The following is an 18505-nucleotide window of genomic DNA, read 5'->3' as shown; positions in this document are numbered from 1 at the left end:
TTAATAAGCCATGTTCCTTTATACGATTATGAAAGGAAAACACTCTGGGAGCCAAAAAGAAATGGCTTTAAGATGAGAGAAAAATCACTCACTGTAGTTGCTTAGATATTTTAAATGAAATCATTTCTAAAAATTATAATTTATATTCTGTATCACTTACAATCTGCAAAATTTTATGGAATAAATTTCCCCAATTTTATAGGAAAATATTGTACAGGACTCTTAGGTTGCTCAAGACTCTGTTTCCTAATAGTTTTTGAAAGCTGTTGACTTTTAGAAATGAACATGTTGATCTGGGCGTAAAGGAGGAGGATATGCAGAAAACAGAAGAGTTGCCAATTCACAATGCAGCAGGCAATTAATTAACAAGAGTCCTGCTCCTTGAAACATACGATAGAAGAGATCTGGGAATCTGAGAATAACAGAAGATGTATTTCCTCCAAGTTACTTTACTAGTGTGATTTTCCACCACAGTTAAATCAGTGGGTTAGATGTTGGGGTAAGCCGTGGTTCTCACTGGGCAGTGATTTTGCTTCCTCCCACCTCCCTAGACATTTGGCAATGTCTGGAGACATTTTTGGTTGTCATGACGGTGGAGGGAGTCCTATTTACATGTAATGGATAGAGGTCAAGGATGCTGCAAAACCTCTTACACTGCACAGGACAGCACCCCACAATAATTATCCAACCAAAGATGTCTATAGCACCAAGGTGGAGAAACCTTGGATTAAGGTATCCAAGCCAAAGGACTGTATTTGGGCTGTATGCTTGCATTGGTGGGCCTTGTGTGAAGGGCTGTATCCTTGTGTAGCCTCCTGTTTTATACACACACACACACACAATCAATTTATCTATGTTACAAGGCTGCAAGAAGTACCCAGAATCCTCCCAGAGAGTCTCCTCGAATACAACTTAGTTTACATGAGGGTTGAGTTCGAGTGTTCTGCATTGAGCTAGCCACACAATAAGACCACTGTGAAGTTAGAGATAAAAGGAACAGTCAAAAGCTTAACAGGATTCATTAGTTCATTTATTGACTTACTCAGCAAACCTTCGTTGAGTACTCACATGTGCTACTCTGCTAGGCATGATGATACATGGTGGACACAACCAAACTTGGTTCTTGCCCTCTTGGAGCTTACAGCCTAGAGGATACTACAAAGCAGCTTACCAAGAAGAGGTCAGTAACATGAGGATGCTGTAAATGGACCCGACTGAGGAATATTTACACAGCAGCTTGAGAAGCTCCTACATGTGTGTAATCTCATTTGAACCGCACAACAAACCTCATGAGACAGGCTATATTCCCTCTTAAAGAGGGTAAAAATGTGCCCAAGGTCACACAGTTTGTAAGTGGCAGGGCTGATGCTTCAGTCAAGTGACACTGAGGTACCTGCCACATTGTTCTACAGAGCCAGAATACATACAGGCACTCTTGCTTGACTGACCTGTAATTTCCTCTCCTGATTCCCACCAGTCATACAGGTACAAAGCCCTTTCCCTTATGGAAAAATGCCCCCAGCCTTCTACATCTTCTTGCTTGTATAGTACCTGGGGATTCTTTTCTAGGGGTTTCATGTGTATTTGCCTTGTGTTTCTAATTAGATTGTAAACTCCTGACCTGCAGGGACCAGATCTTCCATTTTCTTTGCAGCCTTTTTGCAGTACTGCAGATAGTCACCCAGTAAATGCCTGCTGCATGAATGAACCTGTAGAGATAAAAATACTTTATGGTATTCCCATTTATTAGCTTCACGCTTTTATTTGGCTTTGTGATAGAGCTGTGCATTCTAAACTTCTAGAGGGCAGAGAAAATGGCTTGGTGCTTTCCTTACACTCAGCAGGCACCATGCAAAATTTGATCCTCACATGCCTTTTTGATGCTCTGGATAATATTAGCACACTGGTGTGTTTTGTGTATGTAAGGACCGAGGTTGTCAGCCTCTCTGTGGCGGGGAATGTCCCTTCCTATCCACTGTAAGCTCTCATGGCGCCTAGGACAGGGCCAGATTACCGCAGAACCCCTTCCCCCCGCCCCAAATGCATATTTTTATTACTAAGGAGGCGGACTGCAAAAATGGCAAGCTCTTGCATAACCCTAGACCTTGCGAGGAAATGAGCGAAGTGGAAGGGGATCTGAAGACAGGTCAGAAATGGCCTGGATGAGAATGCCGAGGCTTCTCTCCGAGAATCCAGCCTAAGTCTGTCAAGCTGGACTCCAGCCGCACGCCGCCTGAAGTCCCGGGCCCGGGAGGCAGCCCGCCCGCCCGCCGGCCCGCCCCGCGCGCGCCCCCGGGAGCTGTCCAGACAGCCCCGCCCGCGCCTACCTGGGCACTCACCCCGCTGCGCAGCCTCTCCACCTCCCACCCCGGCCGCGGGAGCCCGGCTCGGGCCTGCCCCGCCGCCTCCCCGCCTCCGAGGAGCCCCGCGGGCGGCGCGCTCGCAGCCTCCTCTTTGCTGGCCAGACAGCGCCGGGCGCGCCGGGGGCGGCTCGGCCAGGCTCGGCGGGGCTCGGCGGGCTCGCCCCCGGCTAGGCGCCTGCAGGGGGCGCGGGGACTGCCCCGCCCCGCCGCCTTCCCTCTCCCTCCCGGCTCCCTGGATCCGCGCCGGGAGGAAATGATGTGTTGCTGCCTGGTTAATCACAGCTCCAGACACTCATTGGCCGAGCGCTCCGCAGCCACTTCCTTCTCCTCCTCCTCCCGCTCCTCCCGCTCCGGCTCCTGCTCTTTGCAGCCGCCGCCGCCGCCGCCGCAGCCTCCCCCTCGGCGCTGGGGGAACTTTTCTACTCTCAGTGACCGTCCTCCCCCCCCACCCCCGCCGCCCCCCGGGCCAGCCCCCACCCGGCCCGCCCGCGGCCGTCTTTCCAGCCCGTGCCGCAGCGCCTCGGGAAGTTTATTCCGCCCGCCCTCCTCCCCTTCCTTCTCCGCCTCCTCTTCACCCCGCCTCCCCTCCCTCCTCCGGCTCTTTCCCCGGGGTGGCTGCCGCTGCCGCCGCCGCTGCCAGGCTGCTCCTCGGCCAGCCGCGCCGGCCCCAGGGCTGGAAAGCCCCCGGCGCCCCGCACCGGCTCGCCGCACCCGCCCGCCGCTGCCGCTCTGGGCCGGCCGCCGGCCCTCGGACCCGCGGAGTTCCGGGCTCCCTTGCCGGCTGCACCGCCCCGCCCCGCGCCGCGCCGACCTGCAGCGCCCGGCTGGCTCGCACTCCGCCTCCCCCGGCTCGGCCCCCCGCCGCCGCGGGACCAGAGGTTAGTGCAGGTCGCCGGCCGCGCCTGCCGGAGCCGGGAGGACCGAGGGAAGAGGGAGCCTAGCGGGAGAAGGGACAGGAATTGGGGGTGGGAGGGTGGGCGTCTGAGGTGCCTCCCCCTCGCTTTCATTCCTTTCTCCCCCAAGCCGATTCACTCTCGGTGGGGGAAGCCGCCGCGGAACAAAACTGTCTTGCTGTGGGCCTGAACTGCCGGTGGGATGTGGCAGAGGCGCGGAGTGCGGTGGTCTCTGGTTTGCTGTGTGTGTGTGTGTGTGTGTGTGTGTGTGCGCGCGCGCGCGCGCGCGTGTGTGTGCATGTAGTGAACTCCTTCAGGGTGCGCGCCTCTGACTTGTAAATCGATCTGACCGCCTGGCCACGGGGCTCACCTTCCTAGCTGAGCTTGGTAGAGAGTAAAGGGATGGGCGAATCACCCCCACCCTCAAAATATCCGTCTCTTCCAAGAGGAATTTTCTGCTGGAAAGACAGCCAATAAACTCTGCTCAACGCCCTCCCTCCCTCCGTTCTTCCTAGCTGCAGTTTCAAAAAGCTTGAAAGCCAGGAATGTGGGATTCATCTTCCGATCCCCAGAAGGCAAATGTGGTTACAGATGTTGCACGGTACTTTGCCAAGTTTAAAACCCTTCCTTCAACACGGTCACCAAAACAGCGAGGCTAGACCCTTGGGTGCGCTGGGGAGAGATGTGGGCTTCTGGGGCTGCCGGACTCCCTAACTTCCGTCGGGTTCTAGACTGCCTCACCTCTGTCCAGTTTGTGCCAGATAAGTCTCCCACTGTCCCCAGACTCCCCTTCTTTTCCCCGGGAGTTTTGAACGCTCCTTGCATGGGAGAGAAACTGCAGAAGAAGCTACTTAGGGAAGAAAACATTCCACTTAGTAGCAAAAGAAAAGTCTTGGTTAAAAAGTTGTGCTTAATGTGGCTTTGGGAGAGAGGTAGCAAAGTAATACAATTTGTTAATTTTATTGGGCTTTCTTTCTTTTTTGAAGTGTGTGAGGTGGGAGTTCGATGATGATGAGAAAAGTGACTGATCTCATACGTACTTTGTATATTTTTGAAAAGAGGCCTTGCATTTAGACACGGACTAACCCAGTGGTTTTAAAGAATCCTGTCCCACAGATGCAGACTGCTCTGACAGCCCAAGGAAAGGCGGTGGCAAAAAATAGACACCACCTCCCTCCCCCCCCAAAAAAAAAAATTCTTCCTGGAAAGGTGGTGGTAAGAAATTTCAAGAGCTGGACTGATCCAAGTGGCGAGCCTTAAATGGAAACACTATAGTATGTCCTGGCACTTGTCTCTGGAGGTGGGTGGCTGGCAGGGGGCCCGGGCTCGGGCAGCCAGCAGACACTAGACTTGTGCTGACCTCAGACACTGGCCTCACCACCCAGTTTTACAGTATGCTTGAGTATGAATTATGGATCTTCACCATTTCATTGATGGGGACACAGGGGTTGGGAGGTTATCTTAGGCCTGGTCAGGACTTGGATCACCTGGCTTGTAAGACCAAGTCTCCTTTCTTGTGATTCAGTTGTTTTTGTTTTCTGTCCTGGGATTAAAAAAAAACAAGTCTTTTGAGGCTGAGATGTGTAGGCCTTAGACTGATGGCATTGTGTGTTGGATAATCGCATTTCTACCGTCACCCCTTCTGAAAATACTCAAAGGTGGTGAATGATGTTGCAATAAATTCTGCATAGATGGCAAAGAAAATCAAGGGCCGGGATGGGTTCATTCTGTCCTTTTCTGGAAGTATGGGTAAGTTTTACTTGAAATGGAGAGAGTGGTTTTAAATAAAACTTGATATAGGTAGTAGTTTTACAACTTTCATACCTTGGAAGAGAGTGATCATTTGAATCCGAATAAGTTTCTTGTTGCCTCTAAGTAATTTAAAAGGATACTACGGATGCAGAGTAAAGATGGAGGAGTATGCCATATTCAGGAATGTGGCGAATTAATTTCAGAAGTGAGGAACTTAATTCCGTTAATAGTATTGTAATTTTTTTTTCAAAGTAGTGATTTACCAAATTTTGTGCATTTGTCGACAGAACGGATAACAGTGATTGAATCAGTAAATAGAGACTATGCCTCTATCTTACCCTAGATTGCACAGAACTAGTCCCGTGATGATCGTGATAGGCTTCTAGGTAAGGTTGGATTGAGTAGTCCAGCTTTCTGGGGGAGGGAGGGATGGGGTAGAAATGGATTTGAAAAATGATCCTGCTATTCAAGGTCATGAGGTGAAGATGGAATCAATGCATAAATAGTGTACTTTAGGCAAACAGGAGCTGGGACTGGAAACTCCTCTGTGCTTGCTCTGCTGTTGGATCCCTGACTCTTGATTTATTTTTACATGTTAGAAATTAGGGAGAAGTAAACTACTGATGGTGGGAAAAACCTCTGATACGTTTTGAGTGAATTTAATGACAGATACGTTGATTTGGGGAGGAGGTGGACTGGATACAACATGCCAGGCACTGTGCTCAGCTCTTTACATGCACTTTTTCATTATATTTTCACAACAACCATATGGTTTATTATCATTTCATTCCTTTACAATAAGAAATTGAGGCTTGGCAAAATTAAGTTGCCCTAAGCTGTAGAGCTACTCAGTGGTGGAGTGGGGGATTTGAACCAGGAGTTTGTGGGACTGTGGAACCCATGTTCTCGGCCATTCTTGCCAGTGTTTGCCAAAGGTCATTCATTTGTATGCTGTCTTCATGAGTTTACCATAGCTAAGTCTGTCTCAGTCTATTAATTAGTTGTCTTTAAAGCAACGATTCACCTTTAAAAAAAACCCTTAAAGACATCATCTTTTAAGAAGAAACAATATAACACTGCTGTATTTGGAAAGCCAACTCACTGGTTATAATTAGGAAATAATCCTAAAGATGCATTCATACTTTTTTAAAAAAATTTATTTATTTATTTAGTTATTTTTGGCTGCGTTGGGTCTTTGTTGCTGCATGCGGGCTTTCTTTTTTCTAGTTGCGGCGAGCGGGGGCTACTCTTCCTTGCAGTGCGCAGGCCTCTCATTGCAGTGGCTTCTCTTGTTGCGGAGCAGGGGCTCTAGGCGCGTGGGCTTCATTAGTTGTGGCATGCGGGCTCAGTAGTTGTGGCTTGTGGGTTCTAGGCACGCGGGCTTCAGTAGTTGTGGCTCGCGGGCTCTAGAGCGCAGGCTCAGTAGTTGTGGCGCACGGGCTTAGTTGCTCTGCGGCATGTGGGATCTTCCCAGACCAGAGCTCGAACCCGTGTCCCCTGCATTGGCAGGCGGATTCTTAACCACTGAGCCACCAGGGAAGCCCAATGCATTCGTACTTAGATTGAAACCCAAGTTCAGGACAGTGAATTCCGTGTGTGTGTGTGTGTGTGTGTGTGTGTGTGTGTGTGTGTGTGTGTGGCGGGGACCTGGGGATTTGGGTGGGGAGGGGGAGGTAGGTAGATGAAACAGTATTGGGTGATATTCTGGTTTTTGGATTAAGTGATGTGTTCATGGGTGCTGATTTTATTTTTAGACTTTATAACCTACATACACGATGCATACTTTTTTATAAAAAGATAAAGGAAATTAAACACATAACCATTAACATAATGATTACTTGGGGAGTATTTCACTGCACTGTGTAGACTTAGCTTGGTGCCTGTGTGAAGTAGGCACGCAAGAACTGTTGGCTGATTGACAAGACCCCAGGTGCTGGTTTTAAAGCCAGCTGATGGTTGTCATACCTGAGTAAGATTGAGGTCTGTCCCCCCTGCCCCCTACCCATTTTCTCTTGCTTCCACTCTCATTTCCAATGTTGTGACTAGAATAATAACATGGACTGTTGAGTGGTTTCTCCTGACTGCGGTTATGGGAGACATGGGCTGGGCTGAAGCTGGCACTTCTCAGCATCACCTTGTCTTATATATTTAGTGCTCAGGATGGGGCAGAGAATGCTGTCATGAAGTGTTAAAACGCTTTCGGTTTTACCCAGTGTAAGTGTGACCATTCAGACTGGGAAGCCGCTATTTAAGTTAAAGCAGTGCCTGGCTAAAATGTTCACAGCATTAAACTGGCGAGACTCTGAAATAAAGCCATCAGAGATTTTAATTGGAGTCCACATAGTCTCCTGTTTTATTTTCCCAAGCAAATATTGGGCACTGTGGCTTTATTCCTGGAAATGAGGATTTGAATTGGGTTTCCTGGTACAAAATGCTTTCTTTGATCTCTTGGAGTGAAAACTTTGTGTTTCTTTCTGTAGCCAACTCGAGCTCTTAAAAGAAACAAATGGAATACTTACCTCTTCTTTTTTAATACTTGGCCATAGACTGCTCTTGCTTGCCATGCTAGTTTAAGAATCAGAAGTTCCAAACCAGGATTTGTCTATTGGGAAGGGCCTTCAAATTAAAGACCCCTTGTGAAAGAGCTTCGTCAAGTTGGTGTGGTTGGCACATCACGGCCTTTGGTTCAGATAGAAGGTAGTTTTACTTGAACTTATGCTCTCAAAATTAACTAATAGGAGACCCAGCAGCTTACTTTCTTTTTTTTTTTTTTTTTTTTTTTGGGTACGCGGGCCTCTCACTGCCGCGGCCCCTCCCACCGCGGAGCACAGGCTCCAGACGTGCAGGCCCAGCGGCCATGGCTCACGGGCCCAGCCGCTCTGCGGCATGTGGGATCTTCCCGGACCGGGGCACGAACCCGTGTCCCCTGCATCGGCAGGCGGACTCTCAACCACTGCGCCACCAGGGAAGCCCTCAGCTTCCTTTTTGAAGTTGAAACAAGTATTTACCCCTACCCCCAATGTTCAAACCGGCTGCACAGTTGAATAATATTCTTGTTCTCTTATATGTGTTTCTGGAAATCTGAGCTTGTTTACATGTCTAAAAGGCTCTCCTGTGATCCAGGAGAGCTTTGTTTTCCAGAACCACCGCTACTCAGTTGTTTGATTTTTGGGTTTCAGTCTTTGACCAACATTCCACTTTGCCCATTGGAGTTGCTTCATTGTTTGCTCTGGGTGTTTGACCTTTATTTCTGTGACTGGGAAAGTGACTTTACATTTTAGCCTTTCCAAATTTTGTGGCGGTTCATGCAGCAGGTGAAGTTTGTTTTTGGAGGATGGGCTAGGTCAGAGGGTCCGATTTAGCACAGGTGTCCTGATGGATTTGCAGGAGTTCACCTCTCTCATCATAAGGCTAAACCTTGGCTGCCCTATCCCTCTTTCCCCCACTTTTGAGGACAGTCACATCCTTCAGGGCTCAGAATGGTTGGTCATTGCAAGCAAGAATGCTTCCTGGATTTTGCCTTTTGACATTCTTTTAGTGTTTGGTCATCTTCACTACTCATTCTGGGACTTGATTGATCTCTTTGAGGGCAAGGACTTCAAATTATTCATTCCTCCATTTTTAAAGTTCTACACAGTTCATTTCTCTTCACCAATTTAAAACTTTTCAAATTCTCTCACTGGGCTCCTTGAGGGCAAGGACTGTGTCGTATTCATCTTCTGTGTATCTCTTGCACCTAATATAATACCTGGCCCAGACCATACAGTCAGTAAATTGTTTTTTAATTGCTGAGAGAATGATTGGATGGTTGCACGTGAAAGGAGCAAAGGAAGCCAGTACTCTAGACAGTCAGGGAGGCAGTCGCAAGAGAAGATGCCAGACACAAGTCCTTAAGTGTGTTTGGGAACCAGGGACAAAAGACACTATAGGTTGAAGGAACTGTTTTCGATATTCCTTTATTATGCTTGCTATTTTAACTTAGTGAACTCAACAAACATCTAGTCTCTTCCTGTATGTTTCCTTTTTTTGATTGTTTTTGGAGTTCAGGATGACACCTCTTTTTTGGGGGAAAAATATCTCAACTAATTTTTCCTAGCCTGCAGAGCCAGGACTCCTGCAGTACCATGTGTGTGGCTGGGACTCAAACACTGGTGAATTGACTCCTTGACACTAACTTTCTCCTCTTGCATATGTTCTCAGACAGTTGACCGTGAAAATAGTGTGGTAGACAGTGCTCATGTGAGAGGTGGAAGGTGGATGACCTCTTGGGAAAATGGACAGAATCCAAAGTAAACTCCTCTTTCGGTAGGTTTTTAAGGGCTGATTTGAGTGGGTGTCCCACGTAGACCTTTTCCACTCGAATGCGTGACAGCTGGGTGCCTTGCTCATCTGTGAAAGCCGGATGGGCCTTTGTGGCCACCATGCAGCATGGATGCCATTGAAAATAAGATTGCTCTAGTTTTTGTTTCTTTTTCTTTGTTAGGCATTTATGGAAGAATTATTGACTGAACTAAAAAATAACCTTGAGTTTGAAGAGAAATGTGCAGAGAGGATAAAGGAAGGTAGGGGTAATCTTGGACAAAGCTAGATATTAGATGTGGGATGATACTTGGAGTTTGGAGAGCAGGTACTGAGAAAAATGTGCCATAAAAAGAACTTGAAAAAAAGCATTTCTGGTCTAGAGGGGATAGGTTGAGGACCTATTTTAAACCAAGTTCTGGATCTTCACTTTTGCCGTGATTGATAAGTGGTGTTACACTCTGGGTGAAAATCCAATGTGCTTGTTCACTCTCCTTAAGTGATAGTTCAATGCTTATAAGCAAATAACCACCAAGAGAGCCAAAGCTTTTGGACTTGTAACTTGATGTCAGGGACTGACAAGAGATAGAAATATATGGAGGGTAGGAAGAAAAAGTGTAGGTGGTTTTCTAGAGTGACTCTTAGCTTCCTTTATGGGAACAGGAAAATGGTAAGGGAAAAGTGTGCCAAATGATATTTTTTATAGGCTTTTTTGAACTTGAAGAACTGAACTATTGTGCACAACAGGTGGCAAGAACAAACATTCTCCTATTTTATGAGCGTGGCCTAGTAAAAAATGGAAAATCTTAGTCTCCAGAGATTATATAAACACAAACGTTCTATTTCAGTGTTTTAAAAACATTTTTGACTCAGCAGTTGATTTTACATCATGACTGAGTGCACATACACACATACGCATGCATATTAAAGATAAAGCTGAATTACACATTTTACAAAACACTATTGCAATGCTTTCTAATTTCTATTCAATTTTTGTGACAAAAAATTCTGGTCTCTGTCTACTAAATTGATTTCACAACTTGCTCATGGGTTCTAAGCAGCTGTTTAGAAGAACCTATTCTAGGTATTGTGAAAATCAGCCTTAATTTGTTTATTGAATATTTTCTAATGTGGGTGAGAATTCTGTTTTTCTTCTTGTATGAGTCTCAGTCACTCTGCAGATGGTCCACACCCCTGTGCTCCACCGTCATCCCCCCAAAATCCTGGTGTTCTTCTCTCTGTGTAGGGGTCTTTGCTTGTTTCTCCAAATCAGATTAAAGTGACTAATACGTGTTTTGGACCAGCTTCAAGAGTGCATCATTATCTTGATCCCAACCAGCATCGAAGGTGGGACTAATTAATTTAAACTGGTGGCCGGAGCCACTTAGCTCCCTGTTTATTTAGATTATGTTTGAATGGGAGGGTGACTTTTCATAATATGAGGACAGCAGGAGTGCCTATGCAGGTCACGTGCCCCAAAAGGACGAGAGAGAGAGGTGGGGAAGATATCCCTGTACATTTATTGTTCAGAAATGCAACACGTGTTTAGTAGGGTACAGCTCTTTGCATTCAAAGATGTAAGTAAGAGCACAGTCCCATGGCGGCGACCATCCCTGTTGTCACTGTCCTTATCATTAACATTTCCCTGCCTTGCTGCTGCTTCTGCTTCTTCTTTTTCCCCTCTTTGTCCTTCATTTATTAAGCATTTGTCAAGTTCAGTAAAACCAAGTTGATCTTAAGGTGCACTTGAGTAAGGGTTTGAAGAATCACACATGTAACTATAAAGGGCAGAACTCTGAGTATCTTGGTCACAAGATACAGAGGGATAAGGATCAACCAACACCTTTGAGGAAGTAGCTGTTTGGCTGGCCTTGGAAAGAGGTACCATTTTGATGTTATCATTTGGAGAGCTTATCTATATGTGTGTAGGCTGTGGAATAGGCAACATTCCAAAACCAGGGAATGGGGCAAGTAAATACAAGGTAGTGGCTTTTGTTTGAGTCAAGTTGTAAAAAACAGAGTTGTACATATATTTTTAAAAATAAATTTATTTATTTATTTATTTATTTTATTTTTGGCTGCGTTGGGTCTTCGTTGTTAAGCACAGGCTTTCTCTAGTTGCGGTGAGCGGGGGGCTACTCTTCGTTGTGGTGCGTGGGCTTTTCATTGCGGTGGCTTCTCTTGTTGCGGAGCACGGGCTCTAGGTGCGCGGGCTTCAGGAGTTGTGGCACGCAGGCTCGGTAGTTGTGGCTCCTGCTTTAGAGCACAGGCTCAGTAGTTGTGGTGCATGGGCTTAGTTGCTCTGTGGCATGTGGGATCTTCCCGGACCAGGGCTTGAACCTGTGTCCCCTGCATTGGCAGGCGGACTCCTAACCACTGTGCAACCAGGGAAGTCCCAGATTTGTACATATTTTTAATCACTAGAATCAGACTCAGTGCCTTGAGGTGTAGCTTCTTGGAGAGGCATTAAGACCTGAGACATCTCAAAGGAACAGCAGACTCATGTCTCTGGGTTTGCACTAATTTCCAGGCCAAAGTGTCCTGAGTAGAATGGCTAGTGCTGTTTCAATGGTTATATTGCCTACCCTCTCCCACTTTTTTTTAATTTTTTTTTTTTTTTTTTTGCCAAGCATATATGGTAATTCCTGGAAGTTAAAAAAGTTAAAAGCTCTTTGTGATGTGATTGGAGTACCTTAAGGTGACAGCACTTTAGAAGAAAACTTAGAAAGGGAGATTCAGAGCCAAATTATGGTTTACTTTGAATGCCAGACTAGAGGTTTTAGACTTGATTTTTTTTTTTTAATTTTTATTTTTTTGTGTGTGTGGTACGCGGGCCTCTCACTGTTGTGGCCTCTCCTGCTGCGGAGCACAAGCTCCGGATGCGCAGGCTCAGCGGCCATGGCTCACGGGCCTAGCTGCTCTGTGGCATGTGGGATCTTCCCGGACTGGGGCTCGAACCCGTATCCCCTGCATTGGCAGGCGGACTCTCAACCACTGCGCCACCAGGGAAGCCCCCTAGACTTGATTTTTAAAGAGCAGCAGTAAGATAATAATACCTGTGAAGGAGGACCTGATCAGTCCCCTTACTTGCATTATCTCATTTAAGGCTCATACAACTCTGTGAGATACTTCATCTTATTATCCCCATTCTACAGAAGGAGAGACTGAGACTCAGAGGGGTGATGGAGGATGTCTAAGGTCCCACGTCTGAGCTTTAACCCAGGCTATACATCCCCAAGTCACCATGCTTTATAGCAGAGGTTGAAAACTGATGGCCCCTGGGCTGAATACACCTCAGAGTTGTGTCCTGTTTGATATTGCATTCAAAACATTTTTTTAAATGGTTGCCAACATTTAAATATGGGGAAATTTCCCACAAAAAGTCCAAATTTCCACCTACTTCTGTAAAGTTGAAAGCTCTGGCAGCAGCAGGCCCATATTCCTGCAGGAAACCTGTGATTGTGTCTGTTTGAGGAGACGTGTGCTGTGTTTACCACAGTCCTGGCTCATCCTGTTTTCCTCCGGATACTGAGGCCCAGCATCAGTTGGTATTTATTCTTTATTTCTTTAGACTCCTAGCCTGCCTCCCTACTGTATGCTAACTGCATTGTCCCTATAGGCATATGAGTGTGAGACCCCTGTTATGTCACCTTCCGTTGGCAATTGATGATTAGTTTAGTGGTGAAGGTAGATGGCCAGCACCTAAGAGGAAATGAAAGTAGGTAGGATTAGGGTTTTGGGCTGGAGAAGCTGTAGAGTGAATAAATCATTTTTTGTGAAGAGAGAGAGGGATGGGTGGTGGACAAACGTATCTGACTTTTGGAACCTGGATGACTAGGAGAATGGTGTTGATCTTAAAAGAAAGCAGAAGGTTGGTAAGAGGAGCTGGTTTGAGATAGGGCATGGTACTAGCATTGAGGTTCTGGTGGGACACAGACACAGAAGAGGGCTTACTTGAGTCTAGTGAGGAGTTGACTGGAACCCTGTCAAATATGATACTGGAACCCTGGAGATAAGGGCTTGGAGCTGTGGAAGAGGATGGAAATGCCTTTTGGAAATGGGAAGAAGTGGGCTAAGGTCTGAATGATAAAATGAACCAGCTACAAACAGTTCAAAGTCTCTTACTGACTTTTTTGGGTCAAGTGCCCTGTCTTGCAAATAAACCAAATGTTTATCCTAACAAAGGAGTACAATAACAATCTTCAATTTTTAAACATGGGAACTGATGAACATCTGCTCATAAATCAAAGGCAGATATGCTTTTTGATGAGTGACACCTGTAACTTATGTTTATGCCTATTTTGCTAAGCCTTATTTAGGTGAAAAGGATTCAAGCAATGACTTTTTCTTTTCTTTTCTTTTTTTTTTTTTTTTTTGGTACACAGGTGATAGAAAATGTTGCTATAAAAAAAAAAAAAAAGAAAATGTTGCTATAGTCCTGAGATTGGGGGAAAATGTCAGAGAATGGTTCAGTTTAGAATGGAATGTCCTTTTCAAATTCAGATGAGGTGTTTTTTTTTTTTTCCTTCTCTTGGCTTGTTTGTTTAGGATTCCCTCCAACTCATTGTTACTTAATCAGTTTAGGTCCACCTCAGCTACTCTCCTTCTCCCCTGGTTCCCTTTTAATCCCTAAGGGTCTTATTGTTTTAGGACATTCTAAGCACAGGTGGAGTGAATCTTTTTCAGATGTGGGTATTGAACATGGAAATCTTCCAGGAGGGCATTTCTTTTGTTCTCATAAAGACTTTTGTCTTGGACATTTCAGTCTCCTTTTTGGGCCATCCTACTCTTAAAATTTTTTTTTTCAAATTGGTGTTTTTATTTCTAATACACACATAGCTTTATTTCATTAATATATATGTTAATATGGGTTCTTATAAGTTTTTTCTTAAAAATCGTATATTTTTATTCATTAAAATATTTTCTGTTCTAGAAACGAAATTTATGTTATGTTACATGTGCTCAAGGCAAGACTTGAAGTATAGGAAGGGTATATAGTGAAAGGTAACTTTTGTCCTCCAGCCTTCTACTTTACCTTCCTGGAGAAAAAAAAAATGATTAAAACTAATTGGGTATCCTTCCAGTGATAGCTTTTACATTTACAAACACATACTAATGTGTTTTTCCTATTCATTGTATCATAATGTGCACATTTCAATTCTATACCTGACTTTTAAAATTTAATTTATTTTGGAAATGTTTTGCTATCACTACCACGGAGTTTCCTCATTGTTTTGGAAGGTATTTCTTTGTGTGGATGTATCATAATGTATTCAGCCAGTCTTTCGCTTGTTATTTTAGGTAACATTATATGTTACAATGTTGTAGTGACTATCTTTACATTTACTACTATATCTACATATTGATTTAGATATAGAGTATATGTAGATCCATCTGTCTTTCTGTCTATCTCCTGTATATCTGGGGGTAAATATCTAGGATTGGAATTGCTGAATTAAAGGGTATTTACATTTGAAATTACGGTATAGGTTGTATCATGAATTGGATATTGGGTTGTGTCAGTGAAGCAAAATGGCATGGTGGAAATGAGAAAGTAACCCATAAGACTCAGGCACTAGTCTGTCCTCTGGTGTAAACCAATTTTGTGGCCCAAGAAAGTCACTTTATCAACCTTTTTCTTTGTGGTACTTTTCTTTCCTCATCTGTGAAGAAGGGCATAGACTCCGCTATTTCTAAAGTTTGGTCATTTGTTGATTCTCTCAGCCTTGCTCCGTTTTGGTCCTTCCAGTAAATGGAGCTTGATGATTTTTTTTTTCCCTGTGTAAGTTTGAGTCTATGAAGAACCCTGGGCTTTGGGAGCCTTGATAACCACAGCTTTACTTTGATCGTTTTAAAGCACTGGGTCTGGTTTGTGCTTTACGTTAAAAGCAGAGCTTATATGGTTGGTTGCCTCTCTCTCTCTCTCTCTCTCTCTTTTTTTTTTTTTTCTGTTTTTTAAATACGATGAGTGGTAAGTAGGCATTAGTGACCAAGAAACCCATATAGTCAGCTTTCTATTATTATTATTATTATTATTTTGCGGTACGCGGGCCTCTCACCGTTGTGGCCTCTCCCGTTGCGGAGCACGGGCTCCGGACGCGCAGGCTCAGCGGCCATGGCTCACGGGCCCAGCCGCTCCGCGGCATGTGGGATCTTCCCGGACCGGGGCACGAACCCGTGTCCCCTGCATCGGCAGGCGGACTCTCAACCACTGCGCCACCAGGGAAGCCCAGCTTTCTATTATTGATCAAGAATAGAGGCAATGGATTTTTAGACTTAGGGAAAAATATTTTATTTTTGTAATAGCTTTTTTTAAAAAAAGCAGTAGGCCTATGATAGACAGTCTTTAAGAAACAGCAAAATTTTATTTATGACTTTGGAACAGATGAGAGCAGACTGCTTTAGCTCTTTCAAAGTATTTTATAATATGAAGAAGGTAAAATAGGGGATTATTTAATATTTTGAGGTATTTAATTGGTATAGATTAATAAGATGGTTGGATTTCCTGGTGGTTACCAGATTAGATGTATTTAAAAATTCAAAACCAAGTAAATATAAAATGTAATATAAAATTCATGTTTATTCCCTGTACTGCATTTTTTCTTTAGAATTGGTTCCCCTAAAATTAAGTAACATGCTTGGATTTTTTCATTTGAAAGACTTGGAAATTTTGGGCTGCTAATATAAATGTAATTTTTCTGGAAAAGATTTTGAGCCCTTGGTTACTCATCAAAAAAAAAAAATCACTAAAGCTCCCTAAGTATACAAATTTATTCAAGTCTCTGTAGAGTAGCGAAAAAGAAAAAAATGGAAATGACTTAAATGTTCTACAATAACCTATAAAAGTTAGCTATGTATACACAGAGAGTGTGTGTGTGTGTGTGTGTGTGTGTGTGTGTGTGTGTGTGTATACTGTTAGTATATCTGTGGGGTAAGTATTGAGAACAGGGACTGTGTCTTTCTATTACTCCCTGTGTGTGTATCCTGTCCCTAGTTTACTGCCTTATCCATCTTAGGCACAAAGAAAATTTTGGAATGAATAGAATGACCACGGAGATTATATAAAACAACATTAAGTAGAAAAAGCAGGACACTAAAACAGTATAATTCCATATACATAAATTATGTACAGTTCCATAAACATAAACCATAGTACAATTCAGGTTTGTAGTTATATACTATATGGATATAGAGAAAAAAGGACTAGTAGGAAATAAACTGGAATGTTAATAGTTATTATTTCTGGGCTGTGCGGGTCATGCATAATTTTGAAGAGAAAATCTTTCAATACAAAGAGGTGAAGTAAATATTGGAAGATTTTTGTCACCTTGATAATATATTTTACCCTTTCAGCATTAAAGGGTGGTCACCTTACCTAAAATGATGTATTACAATACTGTGGCCTTTTCTCCTCTTGAGTAAAATGTACTCTATCTCAGTAGTGTGACAGGTTTTATATCTACTTTAGAATTAAATTATGTTCTGAGAGTTGGACTTTTAAGAAACTGGTTTTAATTTCACATCAGTTGAAGTTAAAGGGCAGTGAAAGTATATTAGATCTGGTACCAGTGTCTAATTATAATTATTGACACATTTTCAAATGCTCTCTTAAGTGTGATACATTGCTCGTGATTTTGACAGCTGTGACTACATTAAACCTGCTCGAGTACTCTTTTCACAAAGGTTTGTTTAAACTTAGAATTGTCAGAAGGATTCTCTGTAAAGTAGATGAACGCAGATTTAGAGGTCAATGGTGTTTCATTTTCCACTGTGCCTGGTGATTTTAGTCTGTTAAATGTTAATCAGAAGATTATCTGGGTTTCGTTTTCACTTTGAGAAAATTAGGAATTTTATTGTTTTGTATTGTATAAAAAATAGGCGATGATAGTCCTTTGTGGTTTGATTCTGTGCAACGATAGCATAAATTCTGCTTGTTTCTCTTGCTGAAGATCCTCAACCACAAAACTCCAAGCTGAAAATTGGATTCTGTGTAATAACCTCATTTTCTAAAAGTCTTCCCTAGACCAAGTTCATGCATTTATTTTGTGTAGCCACTCCTTCCTTCTGTATAGATTTGTTGACTAGCTACCGTGTGCCAGGCACTGGGAATATAAAGACAGAAAGGCTGTCAGAGAGCTCAGTTTGGGAGAGACAGAAAAATAGTCAAGCTGCACCAGAGTGAAGCACCAGAATGGAGCTGTAAACATAAAGTTGGAATGTGCAGTTCTGTTTGAGAGGGCAGCAAGGTCATCTTCTCAGGATAATGATGTTCTCCAGCATCTTGAGGGATGAGTAAGAAGGCATCAGGTGGGAAAAGGGCCTTCGAGGCACAGAGGCTTGTAGGAAAGTTAGCATCCTTTAGAACTGAGTGTGACCAGAGCCATGCTACTTAAATGTGGTCCTTGGATCAGCAGTAATGGCATCATTTGGGAGTTAGCCTCACTAGAAATGCAGAGTCTCAGGCCCACCCCAGTACTACTGAATCAGAATCAGCACTGCAACACTATCTCCAGGTGACTTGAATGCTTCTAAAAATTTGAAAAACATTAGAATACAGGAAGGAAAAGATGGGAGAGCTGGGGAAGTAGACCACTGCCAAGGAGTTTGGCCTTTTTTTTTTTTTAAAGCATGAGCTTGATAATGAGGAAGTGACATTATCAGATTCACTTTTTCCCAGAATTGCCTTGGAAGTTCAAGTGAGGCAACATTTAACAAAAAGTTTCTTGAAACCTCAAATCATGTAGTGCTCCACAAAAAAGGTCCTCTATGAGCTTGAGAAATGCAGGATATGTCCTTCTCTCAGACACTGTAAATGACCAGAGTGCACTGGAAGTTCCGAGAAGCTGGCGTTGAGGAAAACCATTAATTTAGTCATCTATCCTGGGATATCCCTGGGGTCTTTCAAGTTTATTCCACAGTGGAACCCTTTATAGCCACACAGCGGTTCACACCCCAGGGAGAGTGGATGGTATTTTGCTGAACGTGTTTTGGGAAATGCTAGCACTCATTCCCAAACTTCAGACGCTGCTTCATCTGAGTAGCGTGACCAGCTATCCTAGTTTGCGTGGGACAGAGAGCTATCCCAGGATTTTCAGTGCTAGAATGCTGGGCAAACAAGGGTGCCCTTGGGCACCCTTCCTATTTGTTTACCATACCTTTGACTACTTCATTTTTTTTTTTTTTTTTTTTTTTTTTTTT

At 44.0% G+C, this 18505-nt stretch overlaps 1 protein-coding gene across 1 annotated transcript in view; it reads left to right on the top strand.

The window, feature by feature from the left end:
• Nucleotides 1–3104: 3104 nt before the first annotated feature.
• The window catches only part of ACVR1 (activin A receptor type 1), a 129308-nt gene continuing 113907 nt past the window's right edge, over nucleotides 3105–18505 (top strand). Inside the window, exon 1 of the mRNA XM_007111810.4 lies at nucleotides 3105–3241. The gene's annotated coding sequence lies outside the window, so the exon portion shown is untranslated. The remainder of the gene's footprint in view (nucleotides 3242–18505) is intronic.

This window comes from Physeter macrocephalus, chromosome 2, assembly GCF_002837175.3.
Source record: "Physeter macrocephalus isolate SW-GA chromosome 2, ASM283717v5, whole genome shotgun sequence".
NCBI lineage: Eukaryota > Metazoa > Chordata > Mammalia > Artiodactyla > Physeteridae > Physeter > Physeter macrocephalus.
This window is presented reverse-complemented; position numbering and strand designations above follow the sequence as displayed.